Genomic DNA, 10,379 nt, shown 5'->3' on the forward strand with positions numbered 1-10,379 from the left:
TTTTTCCTAGTAAATTGTTCTAAGATCGGTTTTGGCAGTTCCGCTCTAGTAGCATGCACTGGAACATTCGCTCCCACCGATGGGTCTTCTTGCACATGGAATTCCTGTTGTTTGGGAACATCCTCCTAAGGTGTTGGGGGTATGGGGTTGTGTGGTACTTTCGGATATCTTCGCATCAATGCCTCGAACATCTGTGCATTTGTTACATTCTGCTCATGCACAGTCCTTCTCAGATCCTCTATCTGAGTTTCTTGATTTGGTTCTGGCTGTGCTCTTTGTCCTCGACCTCTCCCTCGGCTTAGACCCCTTCCTCTTCCTTGACCACAACCTACATCTTAGTCAACAACTTCTCTCTCAGCTGGGTCTGGTGGATTAACAGCTAGACCTCCCCTGGCTCGAGTGTTAGGCACCATCACGAGTCTCTTTACAACATTGTTTAAAACATTTGAGTATACAAGTTTCCCACACACAAGGAAAAGAAAAAGGGGTAAAATCATAATGCATCCATTGCCTAATGGCACGATGATGCCATTGATAGTACTCGACGTGTCGAGGAGCCTCCCCATGAAATAGTCTATAATAATCAATCCTGGGCATAGGGATCACAGGGTACGTTCCCTATCACAAGGTCATCTAGCTCAGGTATATCAACCATAAACTAAAATTTAGAGAATTGAGGTAAATAAAAGAAAGCAAAGGAAAGAACGTGAAAAGAAAGTACCTACAGTGAGTTACAGAATGTGAAAAGACAATACTTACAATGTGAAAAAGCAATTGGACCCTTAATATATAAAATGGTAAAAATCACACTTTAGTTAACTCAAGCTGATTTTGGATTGGTTAAACCTCCAAATCCTTAGTTACCTTTGTAGAAGAACCATTTTTCCCATTTCAAAAATTTTACTTTCACTATTTGATTTCAAGTGACAAAGTCCAATTTTTAAACATTTGCCATAAGTTGAGGTTTTTTTTTTTTTCCCAAAGCCCTTTAACTATCGTTCACGTATTCTGTGTCATAAGAATGAGAGCTAGGAGCACTAACCTCCCAAAAATCAATTTTTGTTATGGTCTGAAATTACTAGTTTTCAGATTTTAGGACAAACTTAGAAAATTTGTTTCTCTTAAACGGTGACACATTTTTCTCTTAAATTTTACAGGGGTCCTGCTACATATCTTTAATAACTTCCTTAAAAATTTAATAATTTTTGGGATAGTAAAACCCATTCAAATTAATTAAATAAATCTGGGCAGTGCTTGCTGCCCAGAAGTTTTTTCCATATTTTAGGGCAAACTTTGAAAAAACATTTTTCTTAAACCATAACATATTTTCCTCTAAAATTTTACAGGGACCCTTATACATGTATCAAATAACATCCTACCAATTTTCATATATTTTAAATTTGTAAAACCTGTTCAAAAGATAAAGAAATCTGGGCAATGTATGCTGCTAAGAAATTTTCCAGATTTGCATGACAAAACCAAAAAGTGCATAACTTGGCCTTAAAATACCTTTTTGTGATTTTCCAAAGCCTAACATCAAGTACTCTCAAAGTACTACATAACTACAAAAATTATTTTCACAAGAAGAGGCAGCAGGATGCGATCAAACCCGTTGGAAGCCATACCACGAATTTGGGCAGCATGTATTTTTCATCACACTTAATCACAACAAGCATTCCTCGCATAAACCCTACAAACATGCATGCATGCAATTCATCATATCACACAATCTCAACCTTTAGCATAAAATAGGCTCCAATTTATTTTGAAATATCCTATACAACCAGATCTACAAAAATCATCACAAATCTCAAGGAAACAACCATAGATTTCTACCTTTTGAAGCCCTATCTTAGAGATTTATTCCTTAGCTCTTCAAAAAACATCCCTTTGTGCTCTACAATTTCAAAACTCAGCCCCAAGTCTCATGTGCAGAATTTTTTAATAAAGGATTAGGGTAGGAAGAACTTAGATGAGGGACAAGAACATGCACACATACAAAATCCTCTTACCTTGCTTTATTTGATCACAAAGGTTCTCAATCTTTGATATCCAACTAGTGAAAGCTTCTCTTGAACCCTAGAACACAATATCAATTCCATGCATGGCTATTAGATTACATGCATGCCCAAGGAATCCCACTAGGGTTTCGGGTTTTAAGGGAAAGAGAATGAAATGCGCAAGGAGTTTTATACTTACACTTGACAAGGATTTATTTTTGAACTTCTTCCTTCTCCAATGAAGAAGATGAGTGTAGCTTACTAAGATAGGAGTTTGTTGCTGCAATGGAGGTTAGGGATAGAGAGGGTTTTGGGTTTGGGGAGAGAGTGCTGGAGAGGAAGTGTTTGAGAGAAAAACAAAATGATTAAGCTCTTAACTTGTGAATAGGGTAAAAGTCTTCATATACTTGGCTCTTTGGGGTATTTGACCTAGCTCATGAGGGCCATAGGATCTACCCCCTAGCCCTACCGCCCATCTCTCTCTCTCTCACTTCCCTTGGAATTTACCTTTATGCCCTTGCTTATTTTATCCTACACATAAAGAACTCAAGGTCCCTTTGGTAATTTTGTGCTCTAAATTTCCCTAAAATTTTAACCTATAGTTTTTAAATCTCCAAGCATAATTAAATAAATTAATTTATGACCAAAAAAATAAAATTTGTCACAATATCACATACTTTTCACAAGTTATCACATATTAACCAATCTTTCTTTACATAAGCCTAGACCCTTTACCAGATCATCTCAGCGGTTATAAAACTTTATTAAATAACACAATTTCATATAATATCATATATCAAAATAATATTCCACGTAATTCTTCACCTGCTCGAACCGACTACTAACATTTGTTCAAAACGCGGTACGTGACAATGCATCCCATGCACATGAACACACAAGTACTCTAGCGCATCTCTACTAACCATGCACCTTGGTGCACACAATCAAAACTCAAGAATTTACAAATTCAAATAATTAAATAATACAACTAACAATTCTTAATTCACATAATTTCTACTAAACAATTCAAACAAATAAAATAAATTCCTAACACTTAACAATTAATATTAAAATAAAGCACACAAATTAATAAATAAATAAAAATTTGGTGCACTACAATATACCCTACTTAAAAGGAATTTTGTCCTGAAATTCTTTCTCAACAAATAACACGGGGTATCTTTCTCTCATGTCTTCCTCCAACTCCCATGTTGCTTTTCTTTCCGTGCTATTCTTCCACAGGACCTTAACTAATGGAATCCTTTTGGATCTCAATTCCTTGATTCCCTTTTCAATGATAGTCTCTGGCTGCTCATCATAACTTAGGTCCTGCTTCAGTTGTAACGTTTCCTAACTCAGAACATGAGAGAGATCTGACACGTACTTATGCTACATTATAATATGAAAGATGTTATGTGTTTCGGCTAGAGCTGGGGGTAGTGTTAAACGGTACGTAACTTGCCCAACTTTGTGCAAAATCTCAAATGGACCTATAAATCTCGGGCTTAATTTCCCTTTCTTCCCAAAACACATATTACCCTTCATTGGTGAGACTCTCAAGAACACAAACATGCCAACTGAAAGCTCGATGTCCCTTCTCTTAAGCTCTACGTAGCTCTTTTGCTTACTTTGAGCAATAAGCATCCTTTGGTGAATCTTCTCAGTCGCCTCACTGGCTTTCCTAATCGCCTCAAGGCCAACAATCTACTTCACCCCAACCTCATCCCAGTGCAAGGGAGATCTACATTTGCGCCCATAAAGCATCTCATAGGGAGCCATCCCAATAGGGGACTGGTAGCTATTGTTATAGGAGAACTCCATCAAGGGTAGTTACCGACTCCAAGACTCTGAGAATTCCAAAGCACATCATCTCAACATATCTTCTAGAATTTGAATGGTCCTCTCAAACTGCCCATCGGTCTAGGGAAGTCTTATGACTTGAGGATAGGATCTGTGTGCCTAAAAATGATGATATTAAGGAAAGTATTATGAAAGAGGCGCATACAACACCCTATTCCTAACAGTTAGACATAGTGAAGTCACTGCTACCACTATCCTGTACCAAAGCCTCTTGCTTCATTAGGGCTTCATCAACCTTCTACCCTTCTCTGATCTGTTCCAACAGGGAGGAATGTAGAGTGAGGTTTGCTAGGCCTACTATTACTAACTCGATGCCAGTGTTAATAATTTCTTTATGCAGAGGTGTCCCTATTGTGCTCAGAGCTAAGACACTTCCATGTCCTCACCTACACAATGCATCGGCCACCACATTGGCCTTGCCTGGGTGGTACAGAATTTCGCAATCATAATCCTTTACTAATTCTAACCACCTCTGTTGTCTCATATTTAGCTCTTTCTAGGTGAAGAAGTACTTTAGAATTTTATGATCGGTGTATATTTCACACTTATCCCCATATAGATGATGCCTCCATATTTTCAGTGCGAACACCACTGCTACTAACTCAAGATCATGGGTGGGATATCTCTGCTCATAGTCCTTGAGCTGCCTTGGGGCAAAAGATACCTCCTTCCCATTCTGCATCAACACACAACCTAAACCATTCTTAGATGCATCACAATACACCATGAACTTTCCGTCCTCTATGGGAACACAAAGGATAGGTGCAGAGATCAACTTATCCTTCATATTCTGAAAGATTTTTCACATGTCTCAGTCCTGTGAAATTTTGGTGTTTGTAGGTTAAGTCGGTCAAGGGTGTGGAAATCTTATAGAAACTCTCAAAAAACTTATGGTGGTAACCTACTAACCCTAAGAAGCATCGAACCTCTGAGGTATTCTTGGGTTGGGGCCAGTCTCTAATGGCCTCGATCTTTGCTGGATCCATTGCTATTTCATCCTTGGATACTATATGCTCTAGGAAAGTCACTTGTTCAAACCAAAATTCACACTTAGAAAACTTAGCATAAGGTTGGTGCTCTCATAGTCTATTGAGCGTCAACCTCAGGTGCTCCTCATGATCCTCCTTAGTCTTTGAGTAGATAAGGATATCATCTATAAACACCAGTATTAAGTTATCCAAGTAGTCCTTAAACACTTTGTTCATCATGTCCATGAACATCGCTGGGGCATTAGTGACTCCAAATGACGTCACTAGGAAATCATAATGTCCATAGCGGGTTCTGAAGGCTATCTTAGGCATATCTCTTTCCTTCACCTAATGGTACCTAGATCGCAGATCATTCTTTGAGAACACTACTGCCCATTGCAATTAGTCAAATAGGTCATCTATCCAAGGCAAAGGAATTTTTTTCTAAATCGTGACCTTATTGAGTTCTCAATAATTGATGCACATTCTCATACTTCCATCCTTTTTCTTCACAAACAGAACTAGTGCTCCCCACAGGGAATGACTAGGTCGTATGAATCCCTTGTCAAACAAATCCTATAGTTGGGTTTTAAGTTCCTTCAACTCTATAGGTGCCATTCAGTAGGGTGCTTTGGAGATTGGTGTTTTTTATTGTGCAAGTTCAATCATGAATTCGATTTCTATGTCTTGGGGTAAATCTATTAAGTCCTCTAGAAACACCTCGGGGAAGTCACAAAAAATGTAAACATCTTCAGGTTTTAGCTAAGTGTCCTTAGTCTTATCTACAATATTTTCCAAAAATGTTGAACACCCATGTCGCATCATATTTCTAGCTTCTTATGCAGATATGATAGGTGTGCGAAATCCCGTCACTTCTCCCTTAAAAGTAAAAAGTTCTCCTTCCTTAGGTCTAAACTCCGCTGTCTTTCTCCGACAATCTATCATTACTCCACATTTGGCTAACCAGTCCATGCCAAGTGTAATATCATAATCTGGTATGTCTAGCTCTATGAGGTTTTATGGGCACTCTCTGCCCTCAACTACTATGGAAGCTGTCTATCACCACCTAGTTGACAACATAATGTCTCCTGATGGTAACATGGTACTAAAACTATGCTCAAACAATTTACAAGGCAATCTCAGTTCATCAATTACATTCATAGCAACATAAGAGGGAGTCGCTCCAGAATCAATGTGGACTCTACATATCATTCCAGAGATAGGGAGATGACCTGTCACTACAAGAAAAAATGCTTTTAATAACACCGAAAATGTATTATCAAAACATACCATAACACTTTCTAATGTGTTAAGACAACTATGTTATCGTAGGTTAGGGTACTTTACATAACACTTTATCATTGTTATATACATGTGTTATTATACTGTCAACGATAACACATTTTCTGTGTTATTTTAATATATATAAGTGTTTAATTATGTTATTTATAGTCGATTATATAACACATTTCAATACTTATAAATTTGTGTTGTACTACACTTTAGTATAACACATTTTTTGTGTTATACTACACTTTAGTATAACACATTATTTGTGTTATATAATGAAGTTTGCATAACACAATTATTTGCATAAAAAGTGTTATTGTAATAGATATTATAACACAATTTTTGTATTATTTTAATATTTAGATAAGTTTAAATTCTCATTATATATTTTATTTATATAACACTAATTTATTCTATTATATTTTAATTTTTTTATATAATTAAAATTAACTTTCTAATATATACTAGCATCATCAAATGAACTTGATTTTCAAATAACAAAAAATAAGAACATTCAACATTGTATTAACAATCCACAAATTAGTTTAAAACATTCAACACTGTCATCAACAACAAAATGTTCTTTATGTATTCAAGGAGTCTTAAATATTCAACATAGTTAAAAGTTACTACTTTCAACACAAAGAAATAAACAACAGTTGCAATGACTGTACAGTTGCAGGGAGACGGTCCAGTGGTCAGCAATGACTGTACAGTTGCAAAGAATGGGTAGTAATCCCAGACACATTAGAAATATTAGCCACGTCCTCGATAGATTCCATGTCTATCATGCCACCAAAACGTAAACTGCGACAACAAAACTCCACTGTCAAGAAAAGCAACACAAGTAAAAGCCTATCAAATTGAAGAAAAGAAAAGAAAAGAAAGGGCAAACAAGCCTATCAAGAAAAGAAACTCTTGGAAAAATTTTAAATAATCAAAACACAACAAATTGAAGATTCCCATTTGTGCCAATTCCAAAGTGCAAAAAATAGTTAACAGACCTTAAAGCCAATGTACAGTAAAACATATTTCAACAGAAAAATGCATGGGGACCATATGGTCAAATGTCCATTCAGCATTCATAAAGGACTAGTCCATATCATGTCTGAACTAGAGAAAATTGTTCAGTAAGACTAAAAATGTGACCAAACCAAGTTCAATACAATGAATTGCATAGAAATATCAAGATTTTGAAAGATTGGTACTGCACTTGACACTTAAAAACAAGGGAATCATTGTTTTCTCCCTTGGAATAGGAACCATCCAATTTTTATTCCCTCTAAAGAACCATTTGAATAGCAAGAATCACAAGCTATTATACTGTTGTTTTCAGGTTTCAGCATTATACCTGAATCAACTACCTCTAAATCCAAGATAGATAAATCTTACCAAGAATAGATGGCCCAAATTTGACTATATCCTAGGATAATCTGTATGCTTGACGCTACTATCAAAGCACCTTGGATTGCTCTCATGGTGTTGAGAAATCTCTAGAAAAATGTACAAGAAAAGTAAGCTTCCTTACAACGCATAGATAGCAAAGAAGTCATACCATAAAAGAATGCTTTAGTGATATCAAGGAAAAGGAAATGCTTTATTCAAGAATAGAAGGGTTGCAGTTACGATATGAGGGTCCTCAATACTAGCCAATGATGAATCATGAATGATAGATATAATAGGGACCATGAATGCATAAGACCCTCCAATAACAGTAGGTAGTCTGGTTCAAAAGTGACTTTGAAGAAGTGTGTTAATTCCTTCAACAAACAGTAGAGTCTGTACTACTCTGACTTTATCACCTTGATGAAATTTTATTTTTCAAATATGGTTCATAAAATCATTAACAAAGTTTCAACTTTGATACATAAACAACTCCAAAAGCTTGACTTTATCAGTGTCTATATACACGACATAGATGAAGAATATGAAGGGAGAATAATACAAACCTGGTTTCTCACACTTGGCGCAGTCGTCCAATCCTGAGGATTTGGTATTGCTGCTGTACTATCACTTACGAAAGTTAATGTAGCTGATTCTTGTTGTACATAAGCTATTATTAATGGTGGTGCTTCTCTCATTACCCATAATAAAAAGGCTGAGGGGATTGATGAACCTAGAAGCACACAAAAGTGAATAAAACAAATCAACAGACAATTTACCAATTCTCCCAAGAGCATTTTACTAGAGAGAAGAACAATCTTTTAACCATGTTGAACCTGTAAGAGCTATTATTTATTATCAAGAAGAAAATTTACATCTAACTCTACTAATCAATGCTTAACTCCAAGTAATCATTAGGGGGGCTAAGGAGAGATCTAACAATAGAACCTTGGCAATCTATATGTTTTGGAAGTTCCATTTGTTTCTATATGTTTTGTCATTACATTTTTTTTTCTTGAATAAAATGAAAATAAAACCTGAAGAAACCCTCTTGGTTGGTCAAGAGTTCTTAATATGTTTAGCATCAGAGATGGCAAAACTCAAAGCAACTAAGAAAGAAGGTAATATCATATTAAGAATGAATTGGAAAAAAGTACCTTCCAAAGCTCTGAAGAAGCTCTTTCAGTTCTGACTTTGCTCATTTTCAGGCATAGTAATATTCCTTGAAAAAAAGAAAGACAAAAAAAAAATTATAACTTAAATAATAATAATAATAATAAAGGACCCAAGTAATTTGTTTTGATCGTAAAAAGTATTCACCGCACCACAAAACAGAATAATCAAACAATAATTAGCATGCATTAATGGTAAAAGAAAACATGTGTAAAATAACCTGTGCTTTTCCAATTTCTAAAAAATCAAACATATGGAAAAGTGTCCAAATAGTGACTTCTCTTGAGAGTTCATTATATATAAACACTTTGACCTTATGATGAAAAATACAAATAACAAAATCCATTAAAAATAGACTCTAATGATCATGATTTTATTTTTTCTCTAGGATTTCTTTGGAAGGAATTAAAACCATCAGTTTCTGAGAAAAAAATGGGTAACTCAAACTTTCTTAATCAATTGAAACAATCTGAGTCAATATTAACGCCTCAATGTAATAGAGAAAATCAAAGAAGCATCAGTGTTGAATTTGAAATTACATGTGAGGTCTTGTTAATTTGGGGCAAATCCTTTACTTTTGCTTGACATATTTTATAGTTTTATAGTTGTCACAAATTATTATTTTATTTATTGTAAATGAGATACATCATACTTAAATTGCATATTCTTGTAAATATGGAAGCAAGTGGAATTCCGGTTCTTTTAAGTATTAACCTTTATATTACTTCATTCAACTAAAAATAAGTCAATAGCATCTTGTGAAGTGTAATAAGTTCTGACACCATAATACAAAAACTGTGTATTGGGTCATCCCATCAAGCAAAAGTAACCAACAATGACCTAATTAGTTCCTACACCGAAACAAAAATTACTAGAAAATGAACAAAACAAATGATAACTAGAACTTCTAACAATTGAAAGCAGGTAAACTTCAACGAAAATTGCTTACCATAACAAGCTAGTGCTCCAGCTAATAAAAGCATTGCTCCTGCAAAAACCTCTACATATACCTGTGAAAATCAATAATATTATTGTCACAACTTCAATATATGTTAATCCATGAAGAAGTAAAAGTATCATAACCTTCTTTGCTCTATCAGAAGATATTTCAATCAAGGTTATAGCAATTTATCACTAACAGTTATCACAATCAAGAAAGAATCAATAATAGTGGCTGCCCCTTAGATGTAGACTAGTAGCAATTCTGCTCTAGTTCGAACCAAGTAAATTCTTGTGTGTTGTTTCCTGTTATTTTGTTATTCTTTGTTTTACTGTTATTTGTTTGATCAATTTTTTTGGTCTTTAAATTTGTATCTTGATTAAAGCTTTTGTTTTGTGGTGTTCTTCCTGATATACTTGGCACAACAAAAACTATCTCCTTTTCAAGTTCCTCTACCAGAAACTGAAAAATGATGAAAAACAATAGCCCCCAATAGCACAGAATGATGGGGAGAGACCTTTATTTTTATAGATCATCTTCTGTAACAAACTAGAGTCTCTTTATTTCTCATCAATTTTTTTTAACTTAAGCCTCAAAAGTTAAATAAAGCTGTAATATAACAAAGATAACTTTCAAGTATAATTTAAGCCTCAAAAGTTGCAGATAGTGCTAATCATGAGGTATTGATATTAGAGTGTGTAATGCTCAGATGGACAATTCTTTAAAACCAGAAACATTGAAACAAAGTTGTGTCATGCAACTCAT

General features: G+C 35.0%; 1 long non-coding RNA gene across 2 annotated transcripts; it reads right to left on the reverse strand.

Moving 5' to 3' along the window:
- Positions 1-7,592: 7,592 nt before the first annotated feature.
- On the reverse strand, positions 7,593-9,749 carry LOC133801894 (uncharacterized). 2 transcript variants are annotated; one of them, XR_009877053.1, is made up of 3 exons: positions 9,624-9,749; positions 8,659-8,723; positions 7,593-7,611 (listed from the first exon to the last, which is right to left on the reverse strand). It is a non-coding gene; the product is annotated as an uncharacterized LOC133801894 (long non-coding RNA). The 2 variants fall into 2 exon arrangements; XR_009877052.1 differs by lacking the exon at positions 7,593-7,611 and adding an exon at positions 8,111-8,234.
- Between the last annotated feature and the right edge of the window lie 630 nt (positions 9,750-10,379).

This window comes from Humulus lupulus, chromosome 9 (genome assembly GCF_963169125.1).
Source record: "Humulus lupulus chromosome 9, drHumLupu1.1, whole genome shotgun sequence".
Classification (NCBI taxonomy): Eukaryota; Viridiplantae; Streptophyta; class Magnoliopsida; order Rosales; family Cannabaceae; genus Humulus; species Humulus lupulus.